The sequence below is a fragment of the Notamacropus eugenii genome, chromosome 1 (assembly GCF_028372415.1).
Source record: "Notamacropus eugenii isolate mMacEug1 chromosome 1, mMacEug1.pri_v2, whole genome shotgun sequence".
Classification (NCBI taxonomy): domain Eukaryota; kingdom Metazoa; phylum Chordata; class Mammalia; order Diprotodontia; family Macropodidae; genus Notamacropus; species Notamacropus eugenii.
In genome coordinates this window covers 290763465-290779849 of record NC_092872.1, presented here as the reverse complement: position 1 = coordinate 290779849, position 16385 = coordinate 290763465, and the positions used below count along the sequence as shown (strand labels likewise).

At 48.5% G+C, this 16385-nt stretch overlaps 1 long non-coding RNA gene across 1 annotated transcript; it reads left to right on the top strand.

Moving 5' to 3' along the window:
* The first annotated feature begins 3463 nt into the window (after window positions 1–3463).
* LOC140517671 (uncharacterized) lies at window positions 3464–6179 on the top strand. The gene is made up of 2 exons (XR_011971718.1): window positions 3464–3731; window positions 4259–6179. It is a non-coding gene; the product is annotated as an uncharacterized lncRNA (long non-coding RNA).
* Window positions 6180–16385: the final 10206 nt, after the last annotated feature.

Genomic DNA, 16385 nt, shown 5'->3' with positions numbered 1-16385 from the left:
GTGCTTGATAATTGCACATGTTGTAGATAACTCCTGGTTGTGGGGCTTTCTTGACAGGCTAGGAGCTTAGAAGGGGAGCAGAAGGGAGCATTGAGCAGAGGCTGAATGGCTTCCTTGGGAGACTGGGCAGAGCCCGGGGAGGGCTCCAGATTGAGGCTTACCTGGCATTTTAACCACTACCAGGATGCTGAAGGTCCGGCCCCACCCCAGTCCCCTGCTGTGCAGGTGAGGGGGCAACATTGGCCCAACACTCCAGAGGGGGCTGCAAGTGCTGAACAGAGATCCTAGGAAGGAGGGAGAATTGTAGAGCTGGAAGGTGAGTGAGAATAGGGAGCACTCAAAGAGGACTTTAGGCTACAGCAAGTGCCCAGGTGTCCTGTTGGGAGACCCTGCTCCCTCTGGGGCAGATGCTGGGTGAGACCCACTGGTACGGGCATGGGCCTCCCAGCCTCTGCTCAGGTGAAGGGATTGCAGAGTGTGACTTTGAAGGTGCCCAGCTTTCTCCTTCTCAGTAACAGGTGTTATCTTTTCCTAGGCATCTCTGCAGACCTAGGTGTAGCAGGAGAAAGGAGGGGGTGTTCCCTCTGGAGAACCACACCCTACCTACACACTGCTCCTGTGACAGCTTATGGTTGAAGTCAGTAGCAGCCTGGCATCTGGTTCCACCAGCCCAAGCCAGAGCAGCAGAGCTGGGGCCTCTGTCAAGGACTGCTTTGCTTTCAGAAATGCTGTTCTCAGTCCTTGACAGGGGAGCTGAGGAAGTTGGGAGGGGTGCCCTTCTTCTGCTGGTTGGTGCCCAGCAGCAAGGGACAGTCCTGGCAACACAGCCAGGAATTAGCGAGAAACAAGGGAGCATGATAGGACAGAAAAGACCCAAGGGGGAGAAGTGGCATCGGGGCCTGAGTTTCAGCCCTGAAACTGACCCACCTTGTTTGTGTTGCATCCCAGGGCTGAGGCTTGACTATGAGAACCGCTAGAACCTGCCCAGGCTGCTCAGGGCTCTGAGCCTCAGAGAAGAGATTTGCCCAAGGTCATTCAGCTGAGGCCTTAACTCCAGGCCAGGCCTTCACCCCTGTACTTGTATGAATGGCAGAAAGCCTGGGCTGTCTTCCTGTGGGTGAGGAGACAACAGAGCAGCTTGCTTAATCAACCTCTCAACCTCAGTTTCCTCAACTGTAAAATAGGAATCTTAATAGCAGCTGCCTCTCCTCAGTGACTTACTGTAAAATACAAATGATATCAAATTTCAGAGGTGCTTTGCAGTCCATAAAGTGGTTTGCAGTGTGCTCCTCCACTGGGTCATTGAAGGGGTTTTCTTATAACAAAAACCTCCCCTCATCACTGCCCTGCCCAAGACGCCTCCAGGAGGCAACCTGTGGCCCCTGGGAGAAAGTGGGGCCCCTTTGTTTTTACATGGGCAGCTCCTCATAATCTGGCTTCAGGCTGTCCTGAACTCACTTCCCATACCTTGCCTCCACACATTCTCCAGACCAGTCCAGTTGCCCATCTTTTCGCTCAAACAAGAGTTACAGAGAAGATGGGCAAGGCTGACCTTCCTGCTTCGGACTTCGCAGGTGTGCCAGATTGAGCCCTGAGGGCATGTGGTCTCCATGTCAAGGCTGTTTCAAACCATTGTCCAGAAGAGGAGCAGAAAGGAAGCCTCCAACCCTGACACCACATGGCTGTGAGCACATGGCATCCAGGGCACATTCTCTATCTAGCAAGCGTGAACCTCCCTCTGGGGCTGCCTCTTTTGTGTTTGCCCTTCCCTGACCCTGGGTGAACAGGTCTCTGTCCTCAGATGGGTGTGTCCAGGCTTGAAGCCAGTTTCACAAGTTTGGGATGTCCAGAAATCCTGGCTTCCATTCAGTACCATTGAGTCAGAGCTGAAGTCAGGTGAGAGGGAAAACCCTAGCAACAACTTCACTGCTCCTTGAGAAGATCACCAGCACGAAGACGAGCAGAGGCTGTCCTTTAAGAAGAGGGAAGAAACCCCTTTTTCTCCCACTCTTCTTGTGAACCCCACCCTTACCTCATGCCCCCAGGGAAGAGGCTTAAGCTTAGGTCTTCACTTATCTAATGCTTTCCCCCAAAAGGAGGGAAGAAAACAGGCACTGAGGTATAGGACAGGTATTTATCTGCTACACAGAAAATAACATCCCAAATCACAAAACACAATGCTTTGACAGAAAGCCTTCCAATATGACTCAGTAAACTGATTTAGAATGACTGTTCTACCCTCTTGGGAGGCTGTGGCCTGTGTAGCTAGCCATAAGGCTTCCACATTCTGTCTCAGTTCTTTAACACTTGGAATAACCAGCCTTGGCCACATCTTCTTCTGTGGGCTTCTCCTCCTTATGAACTTCAAGGAGGGATCTTGGTGGATGTGCTCAGGAAAAAAAGAGATAGAAATACTTTGAGTGAGCAATCATTTCCAGTTAGGGGCATGAGAAATCTTCATGGTGCAGAGCTTTTTAACTAGGGTTATATGAACTTGTTTGTTAGAAAAATATTTTGATAACTATTTCAATATAATCGGATTTGGGGGTAATCTTGGGTATCTTGTTTTACCCATTTAAAAACATGGTTTTGAGAAGCTTCATTAGGTGGTCAAAGGGGTTCAGGTGAAGCCCCCCAGTCATGGAGAATGTGATAGCCCAATGGGGCCTGGAAGGATCAGGAGGGTGTCCATACTTGGAGATAAGAACACAATTGATTCAGTTGGCTTTTCTAATCACTCAATGGGAAACTGGCCACATTCTGGTCTACTGCTTGGCTGTGCACTTTTGGGTAGCCCTCTTCCCTTTTCTGGGCCCAGAGGATTGGACTAACTTTCTCAAACACCCTCCAGCTCTAATCTCAACAGGAAAAGCTCTCAAGATTGCAAACGGAATCCATCAGGACTGAACAAGTCTCACAGGACAGGAGAGGCTGTCAGATGAAGGGAAGCAAAGGGAGGGGGAGTTTTGAGGCCCATGCAAAAGCTAGGGAGGCTCAGCACAGCCCAGGCCAGTTGAACCGAGGGGTAAAAATCAAGCAGCATGCTCCCCATACCTTTCAGCAGAAAGGATGCAGGGCAGAAGCCCCACTAGGCAAGCTGGGATTACCCTTTCTCTCCCGGGACCAGCCTCATCCCTATTGAGGAAGAGCCTGGAATAGCGCAGGCCCTAAAAGCATTAATGTCCCCATCCTTGTGTGCCCAGATCGACAGCAATGATGTTTCTCTAGGTCTGGCTTCTCAGATGCCAGTCATGGAGCCTGAATTCAGCCTCTGATCATAAGGAAGGTTTGTGTGGGGAGCTGTTTGGCCACCAGGTGGTGCTGCTAACCATAAACCTGAGCCTATTCAACAGGAAGGCTCAGAACCTAAGGCAAGCTTCCCCCAGGGCTCCAAGCATGGCAACCACCCCCCTGAACAAACCTCTGGGAGTGGCCAACCCCCTACTTCCCAACTCTACTTCTCTCTGGTTGGCCATGCCAACCAGAGGTATGGCATTGGTAGGGAGTTTTCCCAGGCAGAACTGGGCCTTAAGCCTCCACCTCTGCCCAAGTCCCCTAAACTTGCTTGGTTTTGTAGAGCTGCTGCCCACAGAAGCATACAAAACAGGACAAATTGTATACAGCTGTTTTACTCAGTACAGAATCTCTTGCCCTGGGAGCTTGCACTACAGAACCCACATCAGCAACCATGGTACCTGGATGGGGACACCTGGGAGAAGGTCATGAGGAGGGTAAATGTCCAGGAAGGGAAAAGTCCTGGAGGTGTGAGGGTATGGGGGGGGGGGGGGGGGGCGGAGTAGGGAGACAGAGAAAGAGAAACAGAGACAGACAGAGAAAAAGACAGAGAGACAGAGAGGAGAGACATGGAGAGAGGAAAAAGGAGAAAGATAGAGAGAGGGAGGAGAGAAAGAGGGAGGAAGGGAGGGTGGGAGGACATCAGGAGATGAGGCTTTTTGGAGGAAAGAAGAAAGAAAATGTCCTTGATTGGACAGGGCAAATGAGGGGAGGTGGGAGGCAGTTGCCATCATGGAACAGGCAGGGTAAAGGAGCCCTTTTCATCTGGCATTTAAAGAACATGGACAGGAACAGTACAAGAGAAAGCTGGACTGAATACATGTGGAGGGCTAGAGGCCCAGGATGAGGGGTTTCTATTTTATTCACTCAGCAATAGAAAGCCATGGATGGTGTTACTTGACAAGAACTGTGCATTAGGAGAATTACATGTGCCAAGGGCTTGTTTGTTATTCTGTTCTTTCAGTTCTGCCTGACTCTCCATGACCCCATTTGGGGTTTTCTTGGCAAGGATACCAAAGGAGATTTCCTTCTTCAGCTCATTTTACAGATGAAGAAACTGAGGCATACAAGGCGAAGTGACTTGCCCAAGGTCACACAGCTAGGAAGCACCTCAGCCACCAGGACAGGCTGACAAAATAAATTCGAGGGAGAAGAAAATGGAGGTAGGAAGACCAACTGGGCTATTATTAGTATAATCCAGGAAAGAGGAGATGAAGGCCTGATGTCAGGAGGTCGCTGCGGGCTTGGTAGGAAAGAGGGCAGATTTGAGCAATTTGGCCAAGGCTAGGTCGATAGGATTTGCCAATGGAGTGGTCAGGGGAGTGTGGGAGGCCATAGAATTGGCCCCTTCCTGAGAGCTTTTCCTAACTGCTTGGTGAGGTGGCTGCCTGGGACACAGACACTTTTCTACCATCTATCAGACTGAGCTTTGGGGGTGAGCCTTTGTCCTCAACTGACCTCCCAACTGACCTCTCAGCTGACCTCCCAGGATGCTTCTCAGCACTGGTTGTGGCCTGGCCAGGAGCACACTGGGACACCTGGGGCTGGAACTGGGTGGTCCCTAGTAGCCCAAACAAGGAATAGGGGAACTGGGAATCAGGGGTTCCTGGGGGAGGCAGTGGGGGCAGGGGAGAGAGGAATGAAGAAGCAGGAAGAGATTGCTTATGAGATTAGCCAATGTGAGTCTGGGAAGGATGCCAGAGGAAAGCTACATGTCCATTCACCAAGAAAATGCCATCCAAGAGCATAGGCAGAAATGGAGGAGTGAGGCTGAGGAACCAGAAAAGTCAGATCGAGACCAGGCACAGAGAGAGGTTCTCTTCCCCTGGAACAGTTGGTTGAGGGTCAGCAGACACATGATTGGAAGGGACCTGAGAGATCCTGAGCTGAGGCTCAGAGAAGTAACTTCACTGACTGAAAATTATGCAGCTAGGATAAACAAAGCCAGAAAGAAAATGGGATTGAGAGTCAGAGGACTAGGGTCTAGAATGATGTGGGAGACTGTCCATCTGGACAGATCTGAGCACACCTGGAAGAGGTCCCATGTACCTCGAGAACCCTAGTATTGATGCATCAGAAGCTCACATGCTTCCATTTTTGACATCCTGACAGAGACAAATAGCACCAGCCCAGGGCTGAGAGCCTGGGACCAAGAGCGAGAACCCTTGAGTTTCCTCTCATTCATAGGATGGCATTGGGTGAGGCCCTCCCATTCTCTAGGCCTCAGTTTCCTGCTTTGTCAAAAGGGGGAGGGTCAGACTTCATGAAATCTAGGAGCCCCATCAGGTCTCAGCTCTTGCTGACCCTCAAAAACTTTTCTCCCAAGTTTCTCTTAGAGGAAGTCCCCACTTGCGTACCCTTTCAACCTTCCAAGATGGTGGACTATTAGCAAACAGTTATTGTTTGCATGTACTAGATATGTAGTAGCTCTCTTTGTGATGGCTGAGAATTGGGAAATGAGGAGATGCCCAGTGGCTGGAGAGCAGCTGGACAAGCTGTGGTACATAATTGTGATGGAATACTGTTGAGCTATAAAAAATGATGAGCAGGAGATTTCAGGAAAATTTGGAAAGACTGACATGAACTGATGCAGAGTGAAGTGGGCAGAACCAGGAGAACATTGTACACAGTAACAGTAACATTGTGGGATATTCAACTATTATTGACTTAGCTCTTTTCAGCAGTACAATGATCTAAGGCAATTCCAAGGGACTCATGAAAAATGCTATCCATCTGTAGAGAAAGAAAAGATGTTGTCTTAACACAGACTGAAGCACATTATTTTTCTCTTTCTTTCTTTTTCTCTTTTTTCCTTCTCTTTCTTTCTTTTGAGTTTTCTTGCACAAAATGTAAAATATTAAATATTTCATATGATTGCACATGTATATCCTATACTAGATTGCTTATTGTCTCAGGGCAGGGGTGGGAGAGACAAAGAGTGATAGAATTTGTAACTCAAAACTTAAAACTTTTAAAAATTGTTTTTGCATGTAATTGGAGAAAAATAAAATATTACTTTAAAATTTAAAAGAGCTCATTAGTGGAAGAGACCAGAACACAAGAACGAAGTCCATAGACCATAGTTGCATAATGTCTAATAAACCCAAAGATTCCAACTACTGGGGAAGGGGCACACTGCTTAACAAAAGCAGTACTTAGCAGTACCAGATCTAGACCTGTATTATAAAGCAGCATTCATCAAAACTATCAGGTACTGGCTAAGAATCGATGTGGTGGGTTGTACAATAGGGTAGGTATGCAAGACACAGTAGTCGGTGACTATAGTAATCTACAGTTTGATAAACCCAAAGACTCAGCTTCTGGGATAAGAACTCACTATTTGACAAAAACTGCTGGGAAAACTGGAAAATAGTATAGTAGAAGCAAGGCACAGACCAACATCTTACATTGTATACCAAGATAAAGTCAAAATGGGTACACAATTTAGATATAAAGGCTGATACTGTAAGCAAATTAGCAGAGCAAGGAATAGTTTGCCTGTCAGATATATGGAGAATAGAAGAATTTATGGCAAAACAAGAGATAGAGAACATTACAAAATGCAAAATGGGTCATTTTGATTACATTGTATTTATTACTTTATTTTTATTAATTTATTTACTTCTAGTTTTGATTACACTAAATTAAAAAGATTTTGCACAAACAAAGCCAATGCAACCAAGATTAGAAGGGAAGCAGAAAGCTGGGAAACAATCTTTATATTCAATGTCTCTGATAAGGGCCTCATTTCTAAAATATAGAGAGAACTGAGTTAAATTTAGAAAAATATAAGTCATTTCCGAATTGATAAATTGTCAAAGGATATGAACAGGCAGCTTTCATATGAAGACATTAAATCTATTTGTAATAATATAAAAAATGTTCTCAATCACTATTGATTAGAGAAATGCAAATCAAAACAACTCTGAGGTACTACATCAAACCTATCAGATAGGCTAACATGACAAAACAGGAAAATGATAAATACTGGGGAAGATGTGGGCAAATTGGCACACTAATGCATTGCTGGTGGAGTTGTAAACTGATCCAATCATTCTGGAGAGCAATTTGGAATGATGCCCAAAGGGCTATAAAACTGCATACCCTTTGATCCAGTAATACCACTACTAGGTCTGCAGCCCAAAGGGATCATAAAAATGGGAAAAGGACCCACATGTGCAAAAATATTTACAACAGCTCTTTGTATGGTGGCCAAGAATTGGAAACTGAGGGGGATGCCCATCAACTGGGGAATGGTTGAACAAGTTGTGGTGTATGAATGTAATGGAATACTATTGTTCCATAAGAAATGATGAACAGACCAACTTCAGAAAAACCTGCGAAGACTTACACGAACTGATGCTGAGTCAAATGAGCAGAACCAGGAGAACATTGTACACAGAAACAGCTCCATTGTATGATGACTAACACTTATAGACTTCTCTCTCCTCAGCAATTCAAGGATCTAAGACAACTCCAAAAGACTCACGATAAAAAACGTTATCCACATCCAGAGAAAGAACCATGAAGTCTGAATGCAGATCAAAGGAGATGATTTGCTCTTTTTTCCTTTATAGTAGTTTTTCCTTTTTGTTCTAATTCTTCATTCACAATGTGACTAATGTGGAAATATACACTTATAGACTACATAGATTACATGCTGTCCTAGAGAGAGGGGAGGGAAAATTTGGAACTCAAATCTTATAAAAGTGAATTCTGAAAACCACAAATAAATTTAATTTTAAAAAGAACAAAAAAATAAATTGCCAGGAGATCGGGCATGGGGTCTAGCAGAAATTAGATTAGCGTCAGAGGCTTTTCACCTGGGGCCCACAGATGTGTAAGGCTGAATTTCAAGATAATTGGTTTCTTTTGTAATCATATCCATTTTGTTTTATGCTCTTAAAAATCTTCTTCCAAGAAGTGGTGAAGAAATTTCACAAACTGATGACCAAAGCGGTCCATGATCCAAAAAAAGGTTAAGAACCCTTGGTTTAGATCAATATCTCATAGTAAATACTACAAGAAACTCTAAATAAATGTAGGACTTTGATATAAGTCCTAGGGGAGCAGGAAGAGAAATGTTTTGCTCATCCATGGTTAGGGGAAAAGTTCTTGATCAAACCAAAGACAAAAATGGACTATTTTGACTAAATAAATTAAAAATTCTCACAAAAACAAAGTACATGAAGTAAGGATTAGGAGGAAAACAGTTAACTGGGAACAGAATCTTATCCCAAATGTTTTTGGTAAAGGTCTGATATGGAAGATTCATCAGGAATTGATGTAAATATGTAAACACTCCATCTCCAATAGAGAAATGGCCAAAGATTTTGTTGAGGCAGTTGTCAAAAGAACAGTGGCGGGCTATCAACCATGACATGAAAACGCACGTTAAGACAACTCTGAGGATTTACTGATATCCATCAGACTGACAAATAGGACAAAACATCAAGGGATAACTGTTGGAGAGGCAGTGGGAGGACAGGTCCGCTAGTGTATTGTTGCTGGAATTGTGAATTGGTCCAACCATTGTAGAAAACAATTTGGAACCATACCCCCAAATGAATAAATCGTGTATACCTTTTGACTCAGTAATCTCACTGCAAGGCAGATACCCCAAAAAAGGAAATGGGCAGATACATACAAAAATGTTTATAACAGCACTACTGTGCCTGGCAAAGTGACTCACAAAAGCCTGCAGCTACGGTGCCCTGCTCTGGCCAGCAGACATGTCCTGGCATCTGTCTCCTTGGGGGGTAAGGCTCTCCTTTCCCCACAGCTGGACTTCATCCTGTTCCTCTGACTGGAGGCTCCCGAGTCCATGTTCATTCCATATTTGGTGATGTAGAGAAGGCGTTGATCTGGAGGAGCTGCCCAGAGGCACATCTGGCCAAAGGGACAATGGTTACTCACATCTTTGCCATCATCCTCAGAGCCTCCCTCCACAAATGGGAACGTGGCTCTGCCATGGACCACAGAAACCCAGCAATGACTCGGGCTGCCTGAGCCAGTGATGAAGAATGTCTGGCCAGCACCAAGCAGATGGAGGTCATTGAGCACAGAGACTGCCCAGCCATATTTAAACTCCTCTGATTCCACCAGTGTGCACGTCCCACTTTCATCCTCTGAGACGGGACTGGCTGGGGCTTTGGGGGAACTCCTCTTGAGCAGACACCTTAAAGGAAGGGGCGCTCCCTCTTTCTAAACAGCCTTGGGTAGTTTCCTGAGGTTCATTTAATGTAGGCACTTGGCTCTCCTGGCTTCTGTCTGCAGATGAAGATACTTCCACTTTTTAAAAAAAATGATAGTGCTCAGAATAGAATAGAAGAGAGAGAACCAGGAGAAATACACCCAGAAGGGTTACCCACAAGAGAGGAAGGAGAAATCTCACTATGATGAGGCCTGAGGGCTTTGGGGAGACACGGAGACACACACACACACACACACACACACACACACACACACACATACACACCCCTACTAGAGTGGCTCCCTCTCACCTCCAGGATTAAATATAAACTTTGTCTGACATTCAAAGCCCTTTGCAACCGCCTCCCCCAACCTTTCCAGCCTTCCTACATCCTCTGTGCCCCAGCAGCACTCACTTCCTGGTTATTCTGCACACAGGACACCACACGTCCACCTGCCTATCTACTCATCTGTCCATCTGTTCATCCATCCATCCATCCATATGCTGGTGTTCAGGGCCAATGGGGGCCCTGCTCTCTTGGCAGCACTCCAGATGCCTGGAGAGAGTTCACCCTGAAGTGAGTCATGGAGGACTTTAGGCAGGCCTGTACTGTCCCAAACTCTCTTATGTTCCCAAGCACCCAGACCATTCTGTTGAAACACTGTACCACACACCCAAGAGGGATATACAGAAAACCAGCCCAACCCAACCCTCCTGGGTTTCTCTTTCATCTGTGTGTGACTAAGGGTGGGATGTCCCTGTCTCTACCCTGGAGCCTAAAGAAGGGTATCTGACGTGTCTGTTTTAGATATCTGCTCAGTCCTAGAAACAGCAAGAGCAGTGGGCCATGGATTGTCCAGCTAGAGGCCGTCAACTCCAACCCTATCTTTTACAGATGAGGAAAATGAGGCCTAGTGAGATGAACTGACTTTCCCAAAGTCATCCAGGTAGTAGGTGGCAGACCCAGAATTTGAGCCCAGGACTATGGACTCCAGAGCCAGGCTGCATGACTCCATAGATGGCTCCATTCTCCTTGACTTTTCAGGCTCCGGGTCCATGGTACAAATGGATTCTCAGGGAATTGCTCAAGTGCCCCCAAGCCCTCAGGGCATTCAGAGTCCATCAAGGGAAAAGTCATGGATAGACTGGGTCAGGAGGATGCTTAACTCAAGCAGTCCAGGAAGGGGAGCCCACCTCAGCCCTTATAACATCTCTGCCTACTGCCTAGACAATGTAGGACATTCTCTAGACTGCTGCCCTTCCCCTACAGCACCGTGGAGAGAATGAGGGCTGATCAACTAGGTGGTCTCTGCCCCAGCCTTCCCCAGGACCCATCTTGGGGGGAGCTTTTTGTCCTAAATAGAGACTTTATGAATAAATCAGACAAGTGATGCCAAACAACAGGCCTTGGCATTAACACGTCAAATGGTGCCCTTTTCAAAGCTCTGAATGAGCTTGTTGGAAAGGTTGTCGATGTGCTACTGAATAAGGCAGACACAGCTAGCAGCAGAGATGCCCCCACCCAACAGGAAGCTCAGCTCTGGTGTCTCTCAGCTTGCTCGGGGGGGTCTCACAGCCAGGAGGGGTGAGTGGAAGGGCCCCAGAAGCACCGTTAGGACAGAGAAGCACTCGGGGGGTCTAGAAGGATCTGCTGGCGGCTGCTTGGGCCTCAGTCCCGATAGCCCGATTTTGTGCTTTGGGGTCAAATACAAAACTGACCCTGGTCCCCTGGCCAGTCCTAGGCTTCTCCTAGCTCACTGTCTCCACTCAGATGGGATCCCAGGACTCGCCGCCTGTCAAGACCAGGCTTTTGAGGCTGTCCTGCAGGTAGGGACTTCTGTCCTCCCCTCCACCTTTGGGAGTGTTCTCCAGCCCTACTTTCTACAAGGGGCCTTTCTTGAACCCTCCCTTCCCTGCCTTCCCTCTGGCCTGAATGTATGCTGTAGGGACTTACTTTTTGCATGTCATCTCCCATCCTCTGGCCCCTTGAGAGCAAGGATAGTTTCTGCCCACTTGCACACAGCAGGAGTTTAATAAGTGATTGTGGACGGACTGACGGACTCCTGTACCAGGTTGTGTTTGAGCCAAGCTTGGAAGCCATTTGTCCTCTATGGCCCGGTGATGGGGCTGGAGTCAGATAAGGGCTTCCTGTACCCCTGAGAGAGCTCTGATAACAACCTGACCCACCCTGAAAACAGGAGGGCTGCTCTCCCAGTGTCTCCAGAAGCCCAGCTCTGGGTCAGTCAGAAGCTCATGAAGGAGGAAGCCGAGTGGGCACTGGGGGCTCCCATCTGGAGAAACCTGATGTAAACCCTGATGAGGTCAGTGGCAGAGCCCCAGACTCAACAGGAACCTTAGACAGAGAAGGCGGGGGTCGGTGAGCACACTCCTGGACTTTCACCTGAATTTGGCAAAGGCCTTGAGCTCATGATCCAGTGAGATAATAATGTGTTTAGTACAGACCTGGCAAGTGGTGGGTGCTGATTAATGCTTGCCCTCTTCTCCCACCCTCACCTGGCTAGGCCTGAGCTTGAATGGCAGCGATCCTGGCCCTGCCCGGAGGGGCTCTACCCCTACCCAGCACCTCCTGGCTTCAAGCCCAAGCCTTGTCCCTGCAGATCCCACCCTCACCCCCAAACTCCCCCAAGTGGGAGAAGCATCCAGCCCTGGAATCCAAGGCCTGTGGTCTTTGTTCCCAGACAGAAAGCTTACTGGGAGCTCCTAACCCACAAGCTGCCAGGAAAGGACCCTGAAGACCCACATGTTAGGCTGCTGACTTAGCCCCGCCCTCAGGTCTAACCCAGGATGAGAGTTACAGGAGGGGCCTCCAGGTTCTCTGACCCCCAGGGGTACTCTCCTCTGCACCCTCTTGCCTTCCTTCCCCCCACCGCAGTGTGTATGGGGATGCCCTCCCCCTGATGCTGCCGGGTCCCCAGAAGCTGGGAAGGTGGGACGGGGGTGGGGCTGGCATTACCTCCAGGGCGGCTTATAAACAGATGCTGCTAATTGACCCTGATTGATTTCTCGAACTGGCTCATTGCTCCACAAAGAGTGATTCGTTCTTGCTTCCCTTCCCCCTTCTTTAATCCCTAGAAAGCCTGAGGGACAGAGCAGGGCAGCAGGGGGAGGAGAGGGCCTGTCACCCATCTACACCACTCAGAACAAGGTCTCCCCTGCAGCATGGCTGCTCCAAGGACTTTCTAGATGCACCCTGAATTCTACAGAAGTTCCAGGCTAGGAGAGACAGCCGGGCCCTGCCCTGCAAGAACCCACATTCAGATAAGAAGGAAATGAGTATTTATTAAACACCCACTGTATACCAGGCGCTGTGCACAGTGCAGATCCTCACAATAACCCTGGGAAGTAGATGTTATTATTCCCATCTTAAAATTGAGGAAACTGAGGCTTGTTCTAAGGGTCTGAGGTTGAATTCGAACTCAGGGCTTCCCAATGCCGGGAGCTCTTGCACTATGGAGCTCCCCTAGAAGGCGTGACTGGTCCTGGAGTCAGGAAGGTTTCACTTCACATCCAGCCTCAAACACTTCCTCGCTTTGTGACCTTGAGAAAGTAACTTGAGTACTGTTTGTCTCAGTTTCCTCAGCTGTAAAGTGGGGATATTATCAGCTCTACTTCCCAAGGGTGTTTGGAGGGTAATATTTGTCAAGCACAGTGCCTAGTATACAACAGGTACGATGTAAGTGGTTATTCCCTTCCTGCCCACCAAAGGAGCACCAGGTCAGAGGCTCCTTCTTGGAGGGCTGTAGGGAGCGGGGTACCTTCCCCTGTCTCACAAGCTCCTGCAGGGTCTGTGGTCCTCGGGCCTCCCCCTTCCCACCCCTTTCTCTGACATTAACCAGAACAAGCAGGAGATGTCATCCAGGGTTAATGAACCCATAGGGTCAATGCTGCTCCGGCCACAAGGACCAGAGCCCATCAATTCACATGGATGGTGCCCTGTCAGCTCATGCAGGGGCAAAGCCCAGGAAAGGAGGCCAGAGGCCAGAGAACAGAGGAAAAGTGGCACCTGGGGAAGGGTCAGGAGGGTTACTCAGGACAGCCATGGAGCAACGGTCCAAAGATCTTCGTTCAGATCCCACTTGGATGCATGCTCCCCAGCTGGAAGACTAGGGACAACTCCACGGATAAGATGGGGGGGCCTCTGGGTGTCCTCTGAGGCCCATCCCGGACAATGATCCAGGATCCAGGGCTCCCACCTTCTGCCGGCCTTAGTAAGCCCCCCAGGAGCCCTGAGGGGAAAGGACAGGCACCAGGGGAGGGGCAGCCTGGCCATCAGCTTCTTTCTCAAAGCAAAGAACCATTTTTAAAAGGCCAGTTGTTGGCCTCCAAAAACCATGCACTTTAGAGTCCTTTAGGAATGACCCTGCTAAGCTAGAGGGCACCCAGAGAGGTCAAACAGAAGGGGAAGGGGGAGGGGAGAGGAGGGGGGGAGGGGAAGGGGGAGAAAAATTGCAGAAGCAGCAGGGATCTGGATGAAGGTAATAAGGAGTCATTCTAGCCAGTCTCTCTCTCGCTTCCTCCTTCCCTCCCTCCCTCCCTCCCTCCCTCTCTTTCTCTTCATTTTTTCCTTCCATCCTTCCTGTCTTTCTTTGTTCTTTCTTTCTTTGCTTCTCCTCCCTCCCACAGATTCCCTCGGGTCCGTTTTCTCTTACAGATCTCCACAGTGCACATGCCTCTCAGGGCTACCAGACAAGCTTGTCCCCCCGGAGAGCCCAGCTCTGAGTGCCCTCCAATGGCCAAGCCTTTGTGACCCAAGATCCTGCTGACACTTTAGGGAGAGAAGCGAAAGGGGCTCCAGGAGGCTCCTGAGACACTAAGCAGATAAGAAGAAAATCCCCTGAAGTTCTTTGAGATTCCACAGCAATAAAAGATGGAGCTTGGGGATCTCCCTTCCAGGGAATTCCCCTTCTAGGAAGAATGAGAGATGAGAAATGCCCCAGTGACTTGAATTTCTGCCACAGCCAAGCAACTGCTCTCTGATCCAATGTTAGAAGGCATTTATTAAACACCTACTGTAGGCAAGGCTGTGCTCAGCATAGATACACAAAATGCAAACTGGCCTGGTACCTCTAGGAGATGACATTTCTAGGAGCAGGACACACCAGGTCAACTAGTAAATCCTAGGGAATTGTTCTGAGAAGAGGAGGGGAGCATTGACCAGAAAAAAGGTCTGGAAAGGCTTCCGTAAGAGGCTTTGAGCTGAGATTTGAGAAAGCACTGGGCTCCAGGAGGCTGGGATGGGGTGTGCTGGTGAATGTTTAATAATCAGCTCTCCAAAAGAAAAACCTTACCTAACATAGTAGCATTACTGGTACTATTAACAATGGTAATAATAAAGGCTAGCATCATGGACAGGTATTTACGAGCAGATGCATTCACAGGGCAACAGACACTGGAAAGCATGAGGACCCACCGAACAGACAAAAATAGGAAGATCCAGACAATCAAGATGTGGTAGGATCCGAACGACAGGACACAGGGAGGAGCTGGAGGCCCAGTAGTGTCCTCTAGGGAGGCTCACTGACCCCCCAGGCACTCAGTGTCAGGCTGTGTCGATACCGCCAACATTGTGTTCACTTCCTCCCCAAAAATATTATTTGTCATTTGGGTTGGGTCCCTGGAAGGGGGAGGGACCCTTGGGACAACTATAGTGACATGAAAATATGGAGAATATAATAAGAACTTGGAAAAACAGTAGCACACATTTATCTAGCACCTACTACATGCCAGACATGGCCCTGAGCTCTTTTACCTAAACTCTCTCATCTGATCCTCATAATAAACCTGGTGCTGATACAAGTCTCATTTTACAAATGAGGAAACAGAGGGAAACAAGGGTTAAATAACTTGCCCAGTGTCATACAACTAGACCATATCTAAGCTGGACCTGAACTCGTCTTCCTCCAGCTGCTGTAGAAGACAATCAATAGGTTTGTCATTTTCTCCATCACTTTCCTTAGTCTGGACAATCAACAGAACAGCAAGTCGAGTCCCTATTGATAGCACTGGCTGAGTCCTCGGGTATCAAGGCTCATGTTGAAAATTTAGCAATCAGCCCAGCAAAGGGTTGGGAAGGGAAAGCCAAGTTTGGGGGATGTAGGATCATAGCTGTAGGGTTAGAAGAGACCTCAGAAGGACGCATCATCCAATGTGACCCTGAGCAAACCAAGGCTTGAGGATTTTAAGTGACGTGCCCAGGCCATCACTACATTGCCCAGCTGCCCTGGGGCTCCTCAGGGCATGTCACTTAAACACCAAGGGGACAGGCTTGACTGGAGTGGGAAAGAGACTGATTGTTTAAGTGGGACACTGAGGCAGGGAAGGGGCTCAGCCATCTCTGAACCCAAGCCTCTTCCTTCCCTTCCCCCCTGGCTCCCCCATCCCTTACCCAGGTCAGGCTTGTGAGGCTGGCCCCCCAGGGATGTGTCACCCCCACCCCTCCATCAGTGTCCTTGGGAGTTCTAAATGAGGCAGAGAATAATTAAAGGCTGTCACAGAAAGGGGCCTTCCCCAGAGAAATAGAAAGCTGCCTTGTTCCCTAATCTCCCAGCTGTCTTGGCTCACTTGAAACCTGGGGGAGGGGGAATGGAATGGGGGGCTGGGACAGGGCCCCAGCCCCATCACCACCAAGGTAGATTAGCCTCTAAGGAGCACAGTCTGAAGTCCTCTTGGCTCAGCCTGGCAGGGGCCTCCCTGGCTCCCAGGCCTGGCCCACCCAGGCAGCTCTGGGACCTGAGACAGGAGTGAAGTGAGACCAGTCAGTCAGTCAACAAGCAGGCACTGTTCTAAGCACTGGACATACAGGGCAAAAGCAGGACCTGATCCCAAGGGGCTCATGGTCTAAACGGGGGTGGGGAGACACATGAAGATAAAGGCTTAA